The sequence below is a fragment of the Sorex araneus genome, chromosome 9 (assembly GCF_027595985.1).
Source record: "Sorex araneus isolate mSorAra2 chromosome 9, mSorAra2.pri, whole genome shotgun sequence".
Lineage (NCBI taxonomy): Eukaryota > Metazoa > Chordata > Mammalia > Eulipotyphla > Soricidae > Sorex > Sorex araneus.
The window spans coordinates 65,675,689-65,695,505 of NC_073310.1; the positions used below are offsets into that span (position 1 = coordinate 65,675,689).

Genomic DNA, 19,817 nt, shown 5'->3' on the forward strand with positions numbered 1-19,817 from the left:
TGTCTGGAAGCAGGTAGGCAGGCAGCGGGGTCTCCAGGCCCACAGAAGCTCAGGGAGGTGGGAACCCCTCACCTGTTCCCTGTGGCCTAGAACCCGGGCTCTTCTACGCAGAGAAATGAAGGATGCAACCGAGGGCTGCGTGCGAGAGTTTCTGGTCCCGAGTGCTGCCCGGAGTGGGAGTTAGACTCCGCGCTGTGGGAGAGGGAGAAACAGCAAGGCTGAGCCACTGAGTGGCGGCAGCCCAGGAGGATAGTGAAGCCAGAAGGCGGGACCAGCTGACCCAGAGCAGAATGTACAGTCCAGTCTGCCCACTGGCCACTCCGTCCTCCATCCCCCTCCTCCAGGGCCACCCCCACACTGCCCATCTGCAGTCCTGTATGTGAGCTTTATTTTCCTTAGCAAACCCTCTTTCCCATCGTGATGGACCCCTCGGGAGGTGGCGGGGGGGGGGGGGATCCTAGACAGCTGGGGCTCGTGTGTCACTTCTCAGGAATGTCTTTCAGCATTTCAAGCAGGACCAAACCTTTACGCCAAGGACATAACTCTCCGGTGGGGGAATGTGGGAGAGCTTAGCAGACACCCTGTTTTCCCTATGAAGAGGCGGCTGGAATTTTTCTTTCTGCAGTGGCTGAAATGCCAAGACTGAAACATTCAGACGCTGTTTCTAAACTGAGAGGAGTGCCGCCCCACGATGGGGTATGGAATGAGGGTCCCTTCTCAGCCCTCTAGAACCCCCCCATTTCTTCACTCCACTTGGAATCCAGAAACACTCTGGCAGCTTCGAGTAATATCTGCATCCCGGAGAGCCCAGCCTGGCCCCCAAGTGCTCTGGGGGTGCCCTGCTTGAGACTTTTGTCTATGTCTTCAAACTTGCTCCTGCTCCAGCTCCAGGCAACCCTTCCTCAGACCAGGACCCCTCCTGGGAGCCACCCAGCTGCACACAGCCTCCAGAGAGCGGAGCAATGCCCTTCCCAGGGAATCACTGGGCAGCAGCTGCCAAACCTTGTCATTCGTCCGACTCCTCTCCGTGACAGCCTGGAGGCCTTCGCAATTACCCACATGCATGCTGTGTTTCCCCCAAGTTTCCTGTACCCAAGGGATGAGGACCACGTAGAAATCACTCACCTATGCTGCACCCCGCTGGGTTCCCAGGGCGGGGAACAGTGGCAACCCCGGGACTCTAGAAACCTGACACCTGGCCAAAAAGGCTGTCCCACCTGAGGCAATGGCACTGATTTCCAAGGCTAATTTAACAACAGATAAGAGTGTATCTTAACTGGAGTTGGATATGCATTTATGCCTCTTTATAGATAAACAAATGTGTGGCATACCTGGGACAGCGTATAGTTTTTCAAAGGGCTTTTTTTCACCTTCCATTATATTTGCTCATCAAAATAATAGATTAAGCCCCCAAATCTCTCCCAAAGAAGTACTGTATTTTATTTTGAAAAGTTAGATATGCATATGCTATATATGTGTGTATATATATACATATACATATATACACATATATGTATATGTATATATAGTCCCTGACGTTCCATTTGCTCTCAACGGAATGAACATAGCTCAAATACAGCAGCTATGTGTACCTGGGTTGAGAACTCAACATGAAGAATGACTTGGTGCCAGAACTGCAGGAGCAAGAGAGCAGCGTGAAACGCCTTCAAGAGCGTCGAAGAAATGGTTAAGAGGATGAAGAATCTCTGGCTCCAGACACATCTTTTTGACTCCACCATTCTTCCTGCACTAACATACGCCTCAGAGACCTGGGCCCTATTAAAACAGGATGAGAACGTTATTCAGGTATCCCAAAGAGGAATCGAAAAAGCTATGCTTGGAGTATCATGTTTCACTCAAGTGAGAAAAGGAATCGGGAGTTCTGACCTCTGTCGACGATCAAGAATCAGGGATGCTGTCTCATTTGCCAAGGTGTCAAAAATCAGATGGCCTGGACATGTAATGTGACTTAGAGATGACCGCTGGACTAGAACTGTTACTGAATGGATTCCACAGGACATCAAAAGACCACATGGCAACCCACCTACGAGATGGTCAGACTTCTTTGTCAAAACCCTGAACAAATGGTTTGAGGCTCTTCATGTTCCTGGAGCGAGCAGATACCATTGGGCTACACTACGTGACAGGGATGAATGGAGACGTTACTGGAATCCGCTCAAGCAAATCAAAGATCAACAGGATGACAAGTGATATATATAATATATATTTATATATATTAGATATATATTTATATATTATATATATATATTCCTCTTGGGACTCCGCACCAGGCTGTTTTCACTGGGGGCACCCCAGAGAGGGGCAGGTGAGAGCCCTCCCTGCCCCGAGGGACTCAGCCCCAGCAGCCAAGCCGACCTCCACTACCCAACCACCACCACGCCAAGCCTCATGCATGAATGAAGTCCCAAGGAACCCAGATAATGCCGAACTCTGTGACCTGGGACTCTGGACTCAATGGGACCTGGAAGCAGAGATCCTCTGCCTGCTACCCCCCAGTCTCCAGTGACCCAGGGGTCACACCACAGCCACACCCTGCCACACCCTGCCTCCTCACTGGCCACCCTCCAGATCTCAATGGCTGCTCCTCCTGGATGGGAGTATAAAATGAGGCACCCGCCAATAGCCATGCCCCCGGACTCTGCGTCAGGCTGTTTTCACTCGGGGCACCCCAGAGGGGGGCGGGTGAGAACCCTCCCCGCACCCAAGAGACCCAGCCCTGGCAGCCAACCTCCACTACCCAACTGCTGCCATGCTCCAGGCCGCTTTCCAGACTATGTGGCCACAAAGCAAAGCGGCCACGTGACACAGTATAAAGACACTTCCTACCCATTTCCAATAATTATGACACCTTATTTGATGGAGTCCAGACAGTAGTCAACACATCATAGAGAGCCCACAGGCTACTGAGAGTATGGAGCCCGCACGGCAGAGCCTGGCAAGTAACCGTGCGTATTGGATATGCCAAAAACAGTAACAATAAGTCTCTCAATGAGAGACGTTACTGGTGCCCGCTGGAACAAATCGATGAGTAATGGGATATATGTATATATATATTATATACATATATATATATATATAATAGAACCCGGCAAGCTACCGAGAGTATCCTGCCCGCATGGGCAGAGCCTGGCAAGCTACCTGTGGTGTATTCGTTATGCCAAAAAACAGTAACGATAGGTCTCATTCCCCTGACCCTGAAAGAGCCTCCAATCATTGGGAAAGACAAGTAAGGAAAGCCTGCTAAAATCTCAGGGCTGGGAGTAATAGAGACATTACTGGTGCCCACTCGAGTAAATTGATGGACAACAGAATGACAGTGATGCAGTGATACAGTGATATATCCCTCTACTAGACAGTAAAACTATAGCATATAGTTGATGTAATATTAGTATTGATACTATAACCTGGAACGGTAGCATAGTGGGTAGGCGTTTGCCTTACATGTGGCTACTAACCTGGGTTCGATTCTTCCGCCCCTCTCAAAGAGCCTGGCAAGCTATCAAGAGTATTCCTCCCACACAGCAGAGCCTGACAAGCAACCTGTGGTGTGTTCGATATGCCAAAAACAGTAACAACAAGTCTCACAATGGAGATGTTACTGGTGCCCGCTCGAGCAAATTGATGAACAACGGGATGACAGTGCTGCAGTGCTACAATATAAACTATAGTATATAGTAGCTACATGATATGCTGAGAGATATAAAATCCTGCTACATCCTGTATATGGTGCATCTTACAATGTGTATTCACTATGGTAGCTCTCATATCAATGTTAGTGCAGGAAGATATTATTTAGACTCTAAGTCCTCACGTGTAGGTACCGGAAGCATGCATGCGCGATTTCAGACTTGTATATTGTCTCATACCAATGAAGCAGACATTATCTGCGCATGTGCAGCCACAGGGGTGGCTACAGAGAGAATCATGCCTGCCGCCGTTAGTGCCAGCGATGATTAAGACGGCGGTGGTTCTGTGGGTGCTACTGAGAGATGTCAGACAAGCTTCCTTCCATGTTGGCGTGTGTGAAACGACTCTTTCAGGTTTGCACCGTCTTTTGCCATTTGCCCAGAATGCTACAGTGAGGGGGCTATGACAAGTCTTGCACGGCCGACTTCCTGGAAAGTGAGGAAGAATGGAAGAAGGGAGCAGAAGGAGTCGGGAAGCCATGGCATGGCAGGGTGAGGGGAGCCCACTCGAGGCTGGGGGAAGAGCCCCGGCCTGCAGTCAGCTGAGAAGCCGGCTCCACGGTGGGGGCGGGACCCGAGAGTGCCAGCTGTCCCATCCAGGTAAGGAAGGCTGGCGAGTGAGAAGAGCAGAGGAGAACTTTACCTACGGGCCTCGGCTGGGCGCGGCGAGCTCCTTTTGTCCAGCTGGAGAGACACAGGGGTGTGGCCGGCATGGTGGAGGGGAGGTTGAGGGGCCATGGAGGACACAGCAGGAGCCTGATCAGGGCCATGGCTGTCCACTCTTGCCCACAAGTTAACCCACTGTCTTTTCTCTTCCAGAGTCATTTTCCAGTTGAAGTGAACAGTCCACTGTGGACTCATGGTCCTGTTGGGACTGTCCCACGTCATCTAGGAAACGAGATGGCCAGGACGCTCAGCCTTTCTCACCCCAGTGGCCTTTCTCACCCGTTGGTGTAAGACAGGGTGATTCTCTGTGGCTGGAGCGATGTAGATATCAGATACCTACAGTGGCTAGGGCGCTTGCCTTGCATGTAGCTGACCTGAGTTTAATCCTTGACATCCCCTATAGTCCCCCTAGCACCGCCAGGAGTGATCCCTGAGCACGGAGCTGGGAGTAAGTGGACACTGCCAGGTGTGGCCCCAAAACGAAACAAAACAAGCTCAAGACAAGGTGACTCTTGGGTGTGGTCCTCATGAGGGGACTGTGCTCTGGTCTCCTGATTGAAAATGGACAGCTGTGCTCCCAAACTGCTGCGTGCCTTGGCCCCACTCCTTCACGCTCTGTCCTCTTGGAAACGCACTGCCCAAAGCCACCTCCTTGTTGGAAATCCCCTGGCCCATCTGGGGATGCCAGTGCTCCCATCTTGCCCTTTAGGCCCTACTTATACCGAATGTCACCCCAATTCAAATGCTGGGTACCCCCTGAAAACACACTACTCTGCCCTTGTTCCAGGGTGGCTGGTGATGATACCAGGTCCTAGTCGTCATGCCAGGCACCTTGCAGCCTTCCTGTCACCTAATCCCCCAAATCCACACTGTGAGATGGGGAGCAGCAAGAGGCTCTGTTTTCCTGGGAAGGATGCTGGAACCACAAAGGAAAACGGTCTCTCCACCAACACATGGAGCAAAAGTGGGGACCCGGGAGGTTGCCAACTAGGTTACAAGCCACGGGGTGCCCAAAGGGAGGGAGCAGGGGGTGTGCTTAGCTTTGCTATTTTGACCAAACGGTGTGTTGTATGTACGTACGCTGCTTTAGCTGAGAGGAGGATGACTCACTCAACAAAAGGCAAAGATGCGAAGGAGACGCATAATTGATTGGATCCATGCGTGCTTTGATGAGACTCACGCTCTACACGGAAGGGAATTTCAGACTGGGGAACATCACCCCAAATCCATGTCTCCTAACAGGGGCGACACTACTCTCCCTGGGACGGGGACTCGGGAAAGACCTGGGTGGGGGTTGAGAGCTTCAGATGCAACTGAGGAGGGTGGGGGCATTTTCAGCTTCTTCACTTAAGGAAGGTAGATTTTCTAAGACGCTCTGAGGGATATTTTTTCTGAAAGGAGGCTGTAGATCAAACAAGTCTGGGGATCTCTGACCTAGATATCAGACATTTGGAGAAAGATAATTCATTTGGCTTGGGGGCCACACCTAACAGTGTTCAGTGGCAACTACAACTTTGTGCTTCAAATTAGCTCCTATTGGTGGCATGCCAGGGTTTGGACTTGGGGCTCCAAGCATGCAAAGCTGTGTTAGCCCTTCAATGCTTGGGAAAGCCAGACAAAGAGAAACTATAGTTCTGACCAAGAGGGGAACTGATCGCAGTGGTCACCCCCTGTCCTCAGGGCTGGTTGCTAGTAAACCTCAGTTTCAATCTTATCTGCTCTGACTCTTGCTGCCAGAATCTGACCAGGGATTAGACTACTATTTGGTCAATGGACTATTTTTTTGCTGGGTTTTTGTGTTGCATTTTAATCACAATGATGTGGATATTAGTAGAAAATTATCCTAGTTCGAACAGATGCATTGCAATGAGTGTAGAATCACGCAGAAGTGACCTTGTGTCAGGCTGAGTGGAGGGTTTTCTGGTGGAGGCTGAGACACACACAGTCTTTGCAAATGCCTTTGCTGGTGAGACACAAATCGTTTTGGTCTTTGCATGCCTGACCTGTGCCATAGTGACGGGCAGAACTCCCGAGGTGTGTGTTCAGGAGCAAAGCTGTTGTTATCAAAGGATCTTGGCTTGAGTAACTCTTGGTATTTTCTTTAGCCAACGTGCAAAAAAAGTTAGCATGATAAACTATTCAAACACTGTCTCTTCTTTTTCACCCACCGTTTTATTAGAAATGCTCTTGACCCAATCCATCGCAAAGTTGATTTTTAGAATATGGCACTTAGAAAGGGTACCATTTGTTCATTTAAAGCCAGTGGATCATCGTGGCTCGTCCTGATTCAAATTCCCAGGAAGGTAAAGGCTATGATCTTATGAAGGGGCTGGGAACCTTTGGTGGCCACTGAGCAAGGCACTGGAGTCTGTGTTCAGCTTTGTACTGGAGGTCTCATTGCATAGTCGGGTGTGAAATGAGCTGGGCCAGAGTGAACCACCCCTGGGAGGAGCCTGGACGGGATATGGTAGCTCAGGAGAGCTGTGATTACAATCTGCCAGCAACTTTTGAGTCCCAGTTGTGGGAGTCGCATCTCTGAAATGTCAGGACACTGCTCAGCTGGGAGAGGGGGCTGAGGTGTGTTAACAAGCAGAACCTCACCATCTGCCCTAGAGGGTCCCGAGGAAAGGGGACTGGCAGTACTGGGAGCAGCAGTTACAGGGCCTGTGACACTTGTCTTGACGAGCTGTTGAAACTATGAGGTCACCACCTAAGGCATGGCAGAGTGGCTGTAGTCAAACAGAGCTCCCACTCTGGGGAGTCACAGAACCACCTGGATAACTTTGATCCTGTGAGGGTTGGGGCAGCCATAGAGGCCCTTGTGGGGAACGCGGGTTTTGTCAAAACTCAAGGCCAAGACCTTAGTTGCCTGAACTGACCACAAGCTAAACCGGAAGCGATAGGGCTGTTGTTCTATGCTCTGGGAAGCTGCCAACTCCTCTCTCTGCTCTGACACTCCCCCTCCTGCTGCAGGTCACATCCTGGCAAGTGGACTGGGGAGCCTGAATTCGTCAATAGAAATTATGTAAATGTTACATTTCAGCGAGATAAATTTTCCATCCCTGGAGGGGCTTCAAACCACATTAATTCTAGAACTTGGATCCAAAATTTAGCTTCCCCCGCCCCAATAATGATTTTATAAAGGAAAAACTCGTTAGTAAAGGTGACAAATATGAAGTTCTATGGAACATTTAAATTCAAGAATCTCAGCGAATGCCCCAGGGAGATATTTACCCAGCCAATGACTCTCTGATGTTATTAAGAAGTAATTTATTCAAGAAAGTCTCCATTCATGAGTGTACCTAAGAACAATCTCTCCTTTACAAAGGCCTGTGTTCTCTGCATAGTGCATACCTAATTTGCAATGACTTTTGGTTAAAATTTTCATTAGGTTGGTTCAATAGTATTTGATAATTTTAATTCAGGTTTATGAGATCCCAGGTCCCCATTTACAGGAAGAGAAAATGAATGCGGAGGAAATAAATTTTTAAAGAGCAGATTTATCTCTTAAATGAGTGCTGCTAATTTCAGTAGCAAATTGAAGGTGGGACGAAGTTCACCTGTACTGTGTCTTTAGCAGTCTGGTGGGCATCAACCCTGGGCATCCTTCTAAAAACAGTTCCACTCCCCAGCACCCATGCTCATCCAGACTCTAGTGACACTTGCATAAGCTCAGCTGGAGGCGAGGGCAGGAAAGGAGGAACATCCTCGGGTCAAAGTCAGACCCAGGGAGACAGAAGCCAAAGTGGTGAGAGGGGAGAGGTGACAAGTGGGACGTGAGATCTCTGAGTTCTGAAACTGAGAGGAAGGAACAGACAATCACCTGGGACCAGAAGTGGAGGTACTAGAGCCACGGCTTGTGTCTTGTCAAGAGTAGGTGATGGGGCATCCTCCAGTCCAAAGCCAGGAAGCTAAGAAGGCCACCAACCGCCTCAGCCATGAGAGTGTGGACTTGCTGGCAAATGACAGGACACTGCCCTGCTCTCAGAATGTATGTATGAATGAGTATGTATGAGTACGTATGAGTATGTATGTATGTATGTATGTATATGTATGAGTGAGTATGTGTGAATGTATACATACATACAGTGTATGAAACATGTAGGAAAGGTCAAGTTTCCTGCCTGTCGCCATGGAAACAGTAGGAAGATGCCTCCGAAAAGTTGAACTAGAAGTAGCTTCTGACCCAGTCATTCCCCTTCTTGAAATATATTTCCCACCTCAGTGCCTACCCCAAAACATGCATTCCAAAATAGCTATGTACACTTGTGTTCAGGGCAGATCTTGGTACGGTAGCCTGGCACGGGAAACCACCCAAGTGTCCAAGAACAGACGGATGAATCAAACAAGCTCTGACACGTGTGCACACTGGAGTAAGGCACAGCTCTAAGAGAAAAGGAAATCGGGTCGTTTGCAGCAACTTGGACAGGCCTGGAGGGCCTCATGGTGAGCAAAGTAAGTCAGAGAGAGAAGGACAAATACTGACCGATCTCACTCATTTAAGCTCTAGAGAGAAAGACAAAACACGGGAATAGGCACTATCAGAGGATGACAAACCACTGACCTTGGAATGAAAGAAACGAGGTGACTGAGCAGTGGTAGGGAGGAGAGGGGGACCTGAAGTGACACAGGACAGTATGGGAGGGCCCTGGGCACTGTGGTGTCCTGAACTCAAAAACCATAAAACCGGAAACCAGGAACATTAAAACCATAAAAACCAGAAATGTTAAAACCATAAAAACCATAAACATTAAAACCATAAAGATCACAAACATTAAAACCATAAAGATCACAAACATCTAAACCATAAACATTAGCATTATTATAAACATTGAACTAAACTAAAAATAAAAGTTTGATGAAGTGAAGAATCCTGGCTGTCAGGCACCACACACCGGAGAATCCTCCGGACCCCAGACTGTGCCGATAACACCGGGGTGCCCCAGATGGAGCAGGTGCAGTCTCCCCTCCTTCTCCAGATGGAATCCCAGCAACACTGAACTTCTGCAAACATGGCTCTGGTATGTGGGGACCAGGACTATTTCTCTAAACCACACGGCCACATAAGCGGCCGCACGATTTTTCTTGATACACAAAGTGAGCAATGGAAAATAGATGATCTAGCATCTGCCCCTAGAAGGCAGGCTTGAATGATGGTGTTGAATATCAAAGCAAAATATAATGCCCCAAACTATAGAGAGAGCCCCAGAGGCACGCAAACCAAGTTCGGAAACCAGTGGCTTCTTGTAGAAATGTCTCTAGACTGTGAACTAAGCTACGGCCCCGTGCCGCCCCGGGAGGGGAAAGGTTTTGTCTCTTGCCTTTCCTTTCGGCGGCGGCGGCACGGTGACTGCCGTCTTTCAGAGCCCACTGGACGGAGGTATGAGTTTGCAGTGACGGGGTGCGTGGGAAATCTCGGGATGGGGGGGGCGGTACCAGCGCTGCTCTCTGCCCATTCGAGACCTCGAGTAGCCACCAACAAATGGCTCCTCCGCTCCTGAACGGCCATGATCCCGGAGGCACACAAACCGATTTCAGAACCCAGCAGCTCTGGCAGAAATCACTCTGGACTTAATTACTAAAATACCAGAAATCCAAAATAATATATTCTTCATTACCAGCAATAGAAAACAAATTATCAAATGATGCCTTTTCGGCAGGTCTGATCGTTGGGGAAAAATTCCAAATAATTATAGTGGGTTTTCTGTCCAAACATTGAATGCAATCAAAGTAAAGAGAGTAAAGTGAAAATCATCTGCCACACAGGCAGGGTGGGGGGTGGGATGGGGGGCATACTGGGTTTCTTGGTGGTGGAACATGAGCACTGGTGAAGGGATGGGTGTTTGATCATTGTATGACTGAGACTTAAACCTGAAAGCTTTGTAACTGTTCTCATAGTGATTCAATAATAATTTTTTTTAAAAAGTTCAATGAAGTACAATAAAATAATAGAGCTACGAGGGAGGCATCTCTGGTGGGCTGGAGCTCATGGCAGAGTGCACACTTCTCACAGATGTGGTCTTGAGTCTGACCCCCACCACCCAGGAAGAGAAGGTGAGGACTCTTCCTCGTCTCAGCCACAACTGGGAAGAACCGAATGCTGTTTGCCAACCAGGAATCCAGCCTGTCCCGACACACAATGCGGCTGTCTTGTTCATAGGGCCTGTCTGGAATTCCCTGGGACATCATACAGCAGGAGCCTGAAACTCCCGCTGTGGTCTACTGTCAGCAGGGATGGAAAAATGGCAAAGGGCAGCTCAGCCCCCAAGCCCCAAACGGGAACGTCTCCTCCCTGCAGCCTCCTTAGGCGGAGAAGGAGGACGGGCAGGCAGTCATTCAGGAACTTGGTCAATGCGAAAATACAAACTGGATCAGTCACCCAAGCATCAAGGTGTTTGTGGTGCAAGTTGCAGATAATTATTCGCTTGACCTGGTTCGTCCCAGGGCCCCTGGTCTGCCAGAAACAGACCGCTTCACTCCCCTACCCAGGACTGCTTTCTGAGTGAAGAGTGGGTAGAGAAAGTCAGCCTCCGACTCAGCTGGAATTCAAGTGAATGTCTGAGTTTCTCAGCCTCAGCCCCTGAGATGCCACATGAAAACTTTTGAAAGCAAAGTCAGAAGCCTGATCTGTCTAAAATAACCTTCTGCTAATATTAGCAGTGAATCTACGGAATATATTGTGTGTGATTGTCATTGTCTTTATAAGTTACAGCCCTGTATTTTACAGTACATAATGAAATGATGATAAAAGTGACACTGAGCTTTGGATTTCAGTGTCTAAATCACCCATTTTATTCATCAGTTGGCAGCTAAATGTCTCTTAAGTACTGTGCAAAGTTTTATGATTTCATGTTTGCCTAAAGAAGTGAAAGAAAGGAGTTAAGCTGCATTACTAGGTAGAGACAGATGGCGCTGCACACAGCCAGGGGGAGGTGGATGAGGGTCTCTAATTTTCTAGGGTCTCTCCTCTGAGCAAGGAGAAGAGAGCAAAGTTCGGGCTCCTCTGTCTACCTGGGAACCCCTATCTCGGGGGTGCAGCAAATGTACACTAGAGCGAGTGACGCCTGCTTGCTTCCCACCACCCCATTTAGCTCGCCCTAGCAACCCTTTCAAGCAGTTCTTTTTCCCCCAGGAAATCGATATGTGGGTCTCTGGTGACCATTTGTATTTAGCCTCCTGTCTTGGCCCGCTTTGTGTGCCCAGAGAGAAGGCGTCATTATGTGGAATGGGAAGCACAGTGGTTCACGGCGAGGCAGCTGTGAAGGCCACACGCCCGCTGGCTTTCTGGAACACTCTGTGGCCTCTGGACCTCTGCTCTGATTTAGGTGCTTCAAAAATAGGACACTCTATTCTTGTGATGGAAGGTGGCCTAATTCAACAATGCGCTTGTTATCTGAGATTTTTGAAACTTCATTTTACGGAACTCTTTGCCAGGGGAAAAGGCTTTCTTTTCTCTCTGGGCCTCCCATACCCATTTTTCATACCCGGGGTGAGAACAGGGCCATAAAATGGCTTCCTTTTCCCCAGACTCACTTGGCCTGAGTTTGGTCTTCCAAGCAGATTATGACCAGCTTCGTGTGATGTATAGTATGACCCCCATGAGCTTAGGATATTTGTGACTCTTAACACACCCACCAAATCATCATCATCCCTCTTCCCCAAACCTCCAGAGCAGGTAACAGGGAACCATCCTATTAGCCAACTGTCTGGACCCTACATCCAGATGCAAGTGGTGTGGGAGATAGGTTTAAGGAAGTAGGAGGCCACAGGGCAGACATTCTAAACACAGGTAGAGCAAAGGAAGCATGGATGAGAGAGAAGCACGAGAACTCAAAAGGCCAAGATCCTGGAGATTGTCATGTGTGATGGCTTTTGCCTTCGGCTCAGTTGACAAAACTCTAGACTAGCACTACAGGATCTAAATTGCTCTTTGTCACCTGTCTAACCAGAGAAACTAATCCTAATATTAATGAGCCCTTCTAAGTAATAAAATGTGCAAACTATTTTCCTTTTCTTAACCATGCAGATGATATCTGACCCACATCACAGCTACTATTCACGCGATGCATATGTATTTTAGGATTAAGTAACTTTCCCATCTGTGCTCTCAATCTGTGCCACATGTCACCTAACAAGGTATTTTCCATTATTCTTTTATTCAGTTCATTGCATTTTGTTCCTCTTGTCCCCTGAAAATTAGCCTGCCTGTAATCAGAAATCACTTACACTCACAGTTCAGTGCACCTACTAGAGATGGGCAAGTGCTTGTTTATGGGGCTGGTAATTGGATTAAAATATGGAAAAATGTAATATATTGGGGGATAAAAACAACAAGCATGGAAATCAACAAGACCAAATGAATTTTAAAAAGCTCTAATGAGTGAAATTCCATTAGCAAGGAATCATTTATCAACATCAACATTCCAGCCTTTGTGGCCCTCAGGACCCAATTGCAACAATATTTTAAAGCCTACGTGGAGAATAGAAAGGGTTTTGAACAGCCTTTCTTCAAGGATGACTCGGAAAGGGTTGATTAATTTCTGTATGTCTTCTAGGCTGTCTTAAAAAATGGCCAGTGCATAAATCTTTGCTCCATCCAGAAATAGAAATACTATAAATACTATGAGGAGTAGGGGAAGCGTCCCTGTGCTAAATTATTTGAAAAGGAGAATTCATTATTCTTTTAGATGTGGGTATTGTTACTTTCAGATTCAGGAAGTGAAAGTGATCTTTCCCCCTAAGAGTCAGTGATGCCAGCAGGTAGAACTTGACACTGAGGGTCACAGAGCAGGCTGTGATGTTTTGTCAATCAGGATGACGACATGGGTTTAGAGTCAACTATTTTAGGCCTCAAAAGAATACCATTGGGCCCAATTTTCCAAATATCCTTCCATGACCACATTTCATGTATTTCTGAAATAAATGGATGTTTTGTAACAAAAACAATAAAATACCTCACGAAAAGACAAAAGAAACAGTTGGAAAGGAAATTGAGTTGCCATATGGGAATGCCAAAAGTTAACTTTGATAAAGAATAGGAGAGAGTAGAAAGTCAGAAAATCACATCTGTATGTGTGAGGGAGGAGCCAGCATCGCCCATGAACAGGCACCTCCAGCAGCTAGGACTAGCCCGGCAGAGAAGCAAGCTCTTACCTGCTGGCTGGATTCACTCCTTCTCCAGTTCCGTTGGCCTAAAGAGGAAACAGAAAACAAGAAAAGCAATGAAATGCTCCTTTGAGAAAGATTCGGTACAAACACACGATTTTTTAAATTGCTTTGTTGTTACAGTTGTTGAAACAAAGCTGTAGTGAAAGCCATTTCTAACAGTTTAGAGGGTGAGGCTCAGCCGGGGTATGGGTATGTGCTCCTGCCCAGAGACCTACAGGTGAAATTTAGTGGCCATTCACGGGCCAGGGACTTGTTCTGTTTTCATCAGAGTGAAGCAGCTACATTCATTAAGTTCTGATTCCTGCCACATCCACGCCAATGCAGTTTCATCTGAATGTCTACATCGTCTTGGGGGGCTTTAATATTGGATGCCCATATTTTATCCACATCGACTGAACTGTGGTGAAAATAGAAGAGGAATGCCTTTTGGCAGACTTGGAAATTCTATTGAGGGGCTGAATGAGGACAATTTGGGAAATCTGCTTGGTCTGTTTTCTTTAGCTTGATAAACTCTAGAGCACAAGCCAATCAACTTGATCCAAAGCTCCCTGATACTCATTTGTTCTGTGTCGCACTTTGACATTTTGGCTGAGAAGAACAAAATAGATTCTAGGCAAGAACTCTAGTCCAGTAAGGAAGGCCCTCGATTCCCACTTGCCGAGCCCAGGTCTGATCCCTGGCAACACACATGGTCCCCCGAGCACTGTCAGAATGCTCCCTGAGCACAGAGCCAGGAGTAACTCCTGAGCACCACCGGTTGTGCTCCCCCACCAACACACACACACACACACACACACACACACACACACACACAAAGACCAAAACCCAAAATAGGTTCCAAAATGTTTGAGTCTCAGTAATCTTGTGGCTCGTAAGGCTTTACGTCAGAGTACTAGGAAGAGTGAGGAAGATTCTACAACTAGTAGGAAAAAATCTGGGTCTGCATTTAGTTTGTAGAGAATCTGTTGGCCTGCCAAAGTGACCCGTCTAGCTTAGGGGTCTAGTCCCGTTTCTTCCCTATTTTTTGTTTTGTTGGTTTTCAAGTCACACATGGCGGTGCCCAGGGCTTACTCCTGGCCTTGCACTCAGGAGTTACTCCTGGTGTTGCTCAGGGGACCCTTTGGGATGCCGGGGATTGAAACTGGCTCGGCTGCATGGAAGGCAAATGCCCTACCCGCTGTAATTGCTCTGGCCGGCCCCATGTTTTAACCTGACTTGTGAGTTCAGAATTTTTTTAAACCTTCCTCAAGGGTTGGGAAAAAAACACAGAGAATAATAATATTTTACAGCATGACATGATATGGAATTCAAACTTTGTGGTCTATAAATACAGCTTTATTGTCATCCAGTTGCACACATTGGTTTCCATGTTATCTGAGGCTCTTTCCTGCCACCACACTGGAACACACACTGTTCAATGTAGCATGTAAAGCATGCAGCTACACCAAAAATTAGCATCCGTCTTTAGCCTTCTTAGGATCGGCAATGTCCTCTTTATGAAAAAATCACTCACTAATACCCATTCAAATTGTAGATGTGCTCTCTGCCTCACCTCTGAACATACTTGCAATAGTTTCCATTTTTATTGAGTAAGTGTCATTGGGAAGGACGAGGAAAGAGAGGCTTCTAAAATCTCAGGGCTAGGACGAATGGAGATGTTATGGAGACCACTCAAGAAATTAGATGATCAGCAGGATGATTATGATGATGATGATGATTATGATGATGATGAAGTGTCATTTTGGTTATTTATGGCAATTCAGTTAAGGGAGAGGCAAAGGCTAAACATCTCCCCCTGCCCTTTATTTTAGCAGAGTTCCTTAAGGATTATATTCACAATACTCCTGGTCACTTGAGAGAATTTTGACTTCAGTTTGTTTTGCTATTGACAGAAGTTTGGGTAATTCTGTTCCTCTTACAGGTCTATTTTGGAATGGATTTTGTGGGTTTTCTTGTATTGAATCATTGGGGGGGGGGTGAGTCATGTCTACAGAGATTAGAACAAATGAGGTTAGATCTCAACCACCCCTGAGAGCCATATAGTGTCATAGTAGAAGGTGACTTCCTTCACGAACATGGATTTCTCCACCCTTCTCACACCTCTCCTAGCTCTGGGACAAATGTGTGCCTAAGTAAACAGTATTACATAGACTGACTGGAAGGAAGATTTGAAGGTATTTAATGAAAGTCCCCTTGTCCCCACAGATCCACTCAGATCTGGTTTATAGCATTTTTTCTACCCCTGTCTGAGTACCGGGCACAGGCAGTATTGTCATGTAGAAACACTGCCCTTGTGTAGGAAGAACAGCTCTGGAACAGCTCACGATCCCCACAGTTCACTCTGAACATTTTCCACAACCCCCAGTTTCTGACAAAGCCCGCTGCAGCCTGAGTAAAGATGTCATCTTGTCGAAATCCAGTAGAGTCCAGGAAAACCATTTAAAGTACTGCTTAATTTCTTGGGGTATCAGCTAGAACATATTGATCTGGAACAATAATCTAAAACACAGCATGGTGTGGTAATGTCTTTGTCAGGTGTCTGCTCAGGGAAGTCTCTTATAAAATCATAGGTCACAGAGGGGAACAGCAACAAAGGCATTGCTAACTGGCTGTGTACATTAGTCTCAGAGTAGAAATGCCTCAGGAGAAGAGTTTGGTCACGGACCTCTAGGCAGAGAGCGGGGGCACATAGATACTGGACAGAGACTGATAGGTCATCTTACAAAGCGACTGCCCTTCAAAGTGGCCCAGATAGAAGCACCCTAGTCAATTCCTGGTCACTGCATCACCTGCTACATCTGATTCCATTGTTCTATGACTGTAAATAATTAGGCCTTGCTCATCGATTAGTGGTTTGTTCTGGCCAACTGAACAACTCAATCAAATTGACCTGTGGTAGCTTGTCACCCTATTTAGCAGACAGGATTCCCCCGAAGCTCGAATCAGCCATCTTTAGATCATCCATAGCACTGAACACAAGTTTCCTTCCCAGCAGTGAACTCTGCTGCAGAAAACCATTCACTGGCAGAACTGCCACATGGAGCTCCAGGCAGAGGTGGGACCGTCTGTAACCAACAGTGAAAGGGGACTGGAAACTCAGATCTCTCTATCCAGACCCTGGGACACAGACTCCCTATTTGTGTTGGGGCTCCAAGAATATGCATATTCAAGAACTAGCCAGGGGTAGAGGGACACAACAGGGTGTAATACACCTGCCTTGCACACAGCCAACCCAGGTCTGGCACCACATGGTCCCCTGAGCACCAGCAGTTATAGCTAGTCCCTTCCTTCCAAATAAAGGATCATTTTAAAGAAAACATCGCTCAAAAAACAAATAAAGAAACAGACTAGCTGAGTCATTCTAGTGTGGACAAGAGAGCCTTAGAGAAACACTACATTTTTCTGTCCTCGGCCCCATTCTAAGCATTTGGAACAGCTTTGAGCCTTCCCCAACAGGCAGCTGGTTTCCAATATCACCATATAGGTCATGTTCTTAATAGAAGGACCTACATTCTATGACTTGCTAGAAAAAGTTGCATCCAAGGACGCTGCCTAAGCCACAAGACCTGGTTGGCCATGGCGTGAATTCTTCTACGTGATTTTGAGAATGTAAAGAATTTGATCCTCTGTGGTGTTTTATTAAGTCATGTAAAGATAGATGCTAACACCCCCAGAGAATAGTCTTGGCAGATTTCTTTCCCGGAGTGTGCATTGCCCCCGTTACTTACAGCTGTCAAAGAGAACAGGAACAGCTTCACTGGTCAGTTCTTCTCATTGAATATTCTTATTATGTTAAAAGATTTTCTACTGTTAATAAATGGAGGCAAATAAAGGTTAAATATTTTGCCCTCCTAGCCTTTAGATAATGATTGACTATAAGGGCAGGTTCAATTTATTTTCCAAAACTTAAACTTGGCATTTACATTTATTAAAACCTAAGATGTAGACCACACAGTACTCATTGTGTGTGTTTGCTTGGCCATACCTGGACAAAGTAACTGCCCTTTCAAAGTGGCCCAGATAGAAGCGCCCTAGTCAATTCCTGGTCATTGCACCCTGGGCTTACTCCTGGCCCTGGGCTTAGGGGTCACTCCTGGCAGTGCTCTAGGGACCATGAAGGGTGCCAGGGTCAGCAGCATGCAACGTGAGTACCTTCCTCGCTGTCCTATCTCTCCAGCCCTAACTGATCTGTATTATTGCATCATCTTATCTGGGCCAGGCCAATTGGGAAGAAACTTCTCACTTCTTCCAGACTGGACACTAATGTCAGGTTAAGGTAGTTTAAAAAATATATGTTGACAATGCTGAATGGCCTTTGGCTGTAGAGACATGTAATCTAAAATAAGCAGCAATAACACTGAAAAAAAAACCAGCTCTCCAAGCAGATTTCAGGTGGATGTGCCTGGGGTCCAGGAAGAGAGGAACTGCATCTTGTGAGAGTGATGAAGATAATGAGGAGGAGGAGCAATGCACTGGTACTTGGGGTCTGTGGAGCAAACACACAAAACAGGTGTGCTTACAAGTGGCCGCTGGGGGGAGATTAGAGATTGGCCTGGATCTTTCCTCTATGCAAATAATGAAAGAGAAGAAAATGATATTAAAGAAACAATCTCGTTCACAAGATTGTTGAACTTTTGAATTTTCTGATTGTCTCAGGAAATCAGCTTAACTAAGGAGATAAAGGATCTGTATATGAAAAAAAACTACAAAAAACTACTTCAAGAAATAAAAGAAGACATAGTAAATGGAGACACATCCCCTGCTCATGGATTGGAGAATTAACATTGTCAAATTAGCATTACTCCCCAAAGCACATATAGGTTCAATGGGGTCCTTATAGGTATACTCATGACTTTTTCAAAGAAATTGATCGAATATTTCTGAAATTCATATGAAAAAATAAACACCCACAAATAGCTAAGGCAATCCTTGGGGAAAAAAGAAGATGGAAGGAATCACCTTCCCCAACTTCAAACTGTACAACAAAGTGGTAGTAATTAAAACAGCATGGTATTGGAATGCAGACAGACCCGCAGACCAAAGGAACAGAGTGGAATATCCTGACACACACCCTCAAATATATCATTATTTAATCTTTGATAAGGAGGCAAGAGATGTGAAGTGGAGCAAGGAAATCCTCTTTAACAAGTGGTGTTGGCAAAACTGGACAGCTACATGCAAAAAAGTGGATCAGATTTTTATCTAATGCCATGATAAAAGTCAGATCAAAATGGAATAAAGATCTCAACATCAGACCTGAATCCATAAGGTATGTGGGAGAAAATGTAGGCAAAACCCTTCACTATGTTGAAGCTAAAGATGTCTTCAAAGATGAAAAGCCACTGACCAAGCAAGTGGAAGAAAAGATAAACAAATAGGATATTACATTAAACTAAGAAGCTTCTGCACCTCAAGGAAAAAAGCATCCAAACTACAAAGACAGCCTATGGAATGGAAAAGTTTATTCACCCAATACCCTTCTGATAAGATGTTAATATCAAAGATATACAAGGCACTTGTAGAAATTTACAAGAAAAATATCCAACCCCATCAAATATGGAAAGAATAAATGAGCAGAAACTTCCTCAAAGAAGAAATTCAAATGGCCAAAAAGTACACGAAAAATGCTCTTCATCACTAATCATCAGGGAGATGCAAGTCCAAACAACAATGAGATATCATCTCACACCATAAAAACTGGCACACATCCAAAAGAACAAGAACAACCAATGCTGGCATGGATGCAGGGAGAAAGGGACTCTTCTTCATTGCTGGTGGGAATGCTTTCTGGTCTAGCCTCTTTTGAAAACAATATGGACATTCCTCACAAAACTAGAAATTGAGTTCCCATTTGACCCAGCAATTCCACTTCTGGGAATATACCCTAGGGGCCCCCAAACACAGCAGAAACACTATCTGCACTCTTATGTTTATTGCAGCACTATTCACAATAGCCAGAATCTGGAAAGGACCTAAGTGTCTGAGAACAGATGAATGGATAAAGAAACTATGGCACATCTACACAGTGTAATACTATGCAGCTGTTAGGAAAAATGAGGTCATGAAATTTTCCTGTAAATGGATGGACATGGAGAGTACCATGCTGAGTGAAATGAGTCAGAAGGAGAGGGGCAGATATAGAATGATTGTACTCATTTGTGGTATGTATTATATATATTATATATACATATTATATATATATTAGAAAACTAATACCCAAGGCCAAGGAAAACAGGAGCTAGGAGGACTGGTTTATGGTTGGAATCTTGGAATCAG

General features: G+C 46.2%; 1 protein-coding gene across 1 annotated transcript in view; it reads right to left on the minus strand.

Moving 5' to 3' along the window:
• The window catches only part of CELF2 (CUGBP Elav-like family member 2), a 626,712-nt gene that overhangs the window by 416,446 nt on the left and 190,449 nt on the right, over positions 1–19,817 (minus strand). Inside the window, exon 2 of the mRNA XM_055147423.1 lies at positions 13,527–13,564. The gene's annotated coding sequence lies outside the window, so the exon portion shown is untranslated. The remainder of the gene's footprint in view (positions 1–13,526; positions 13,565–19,817) is intronic.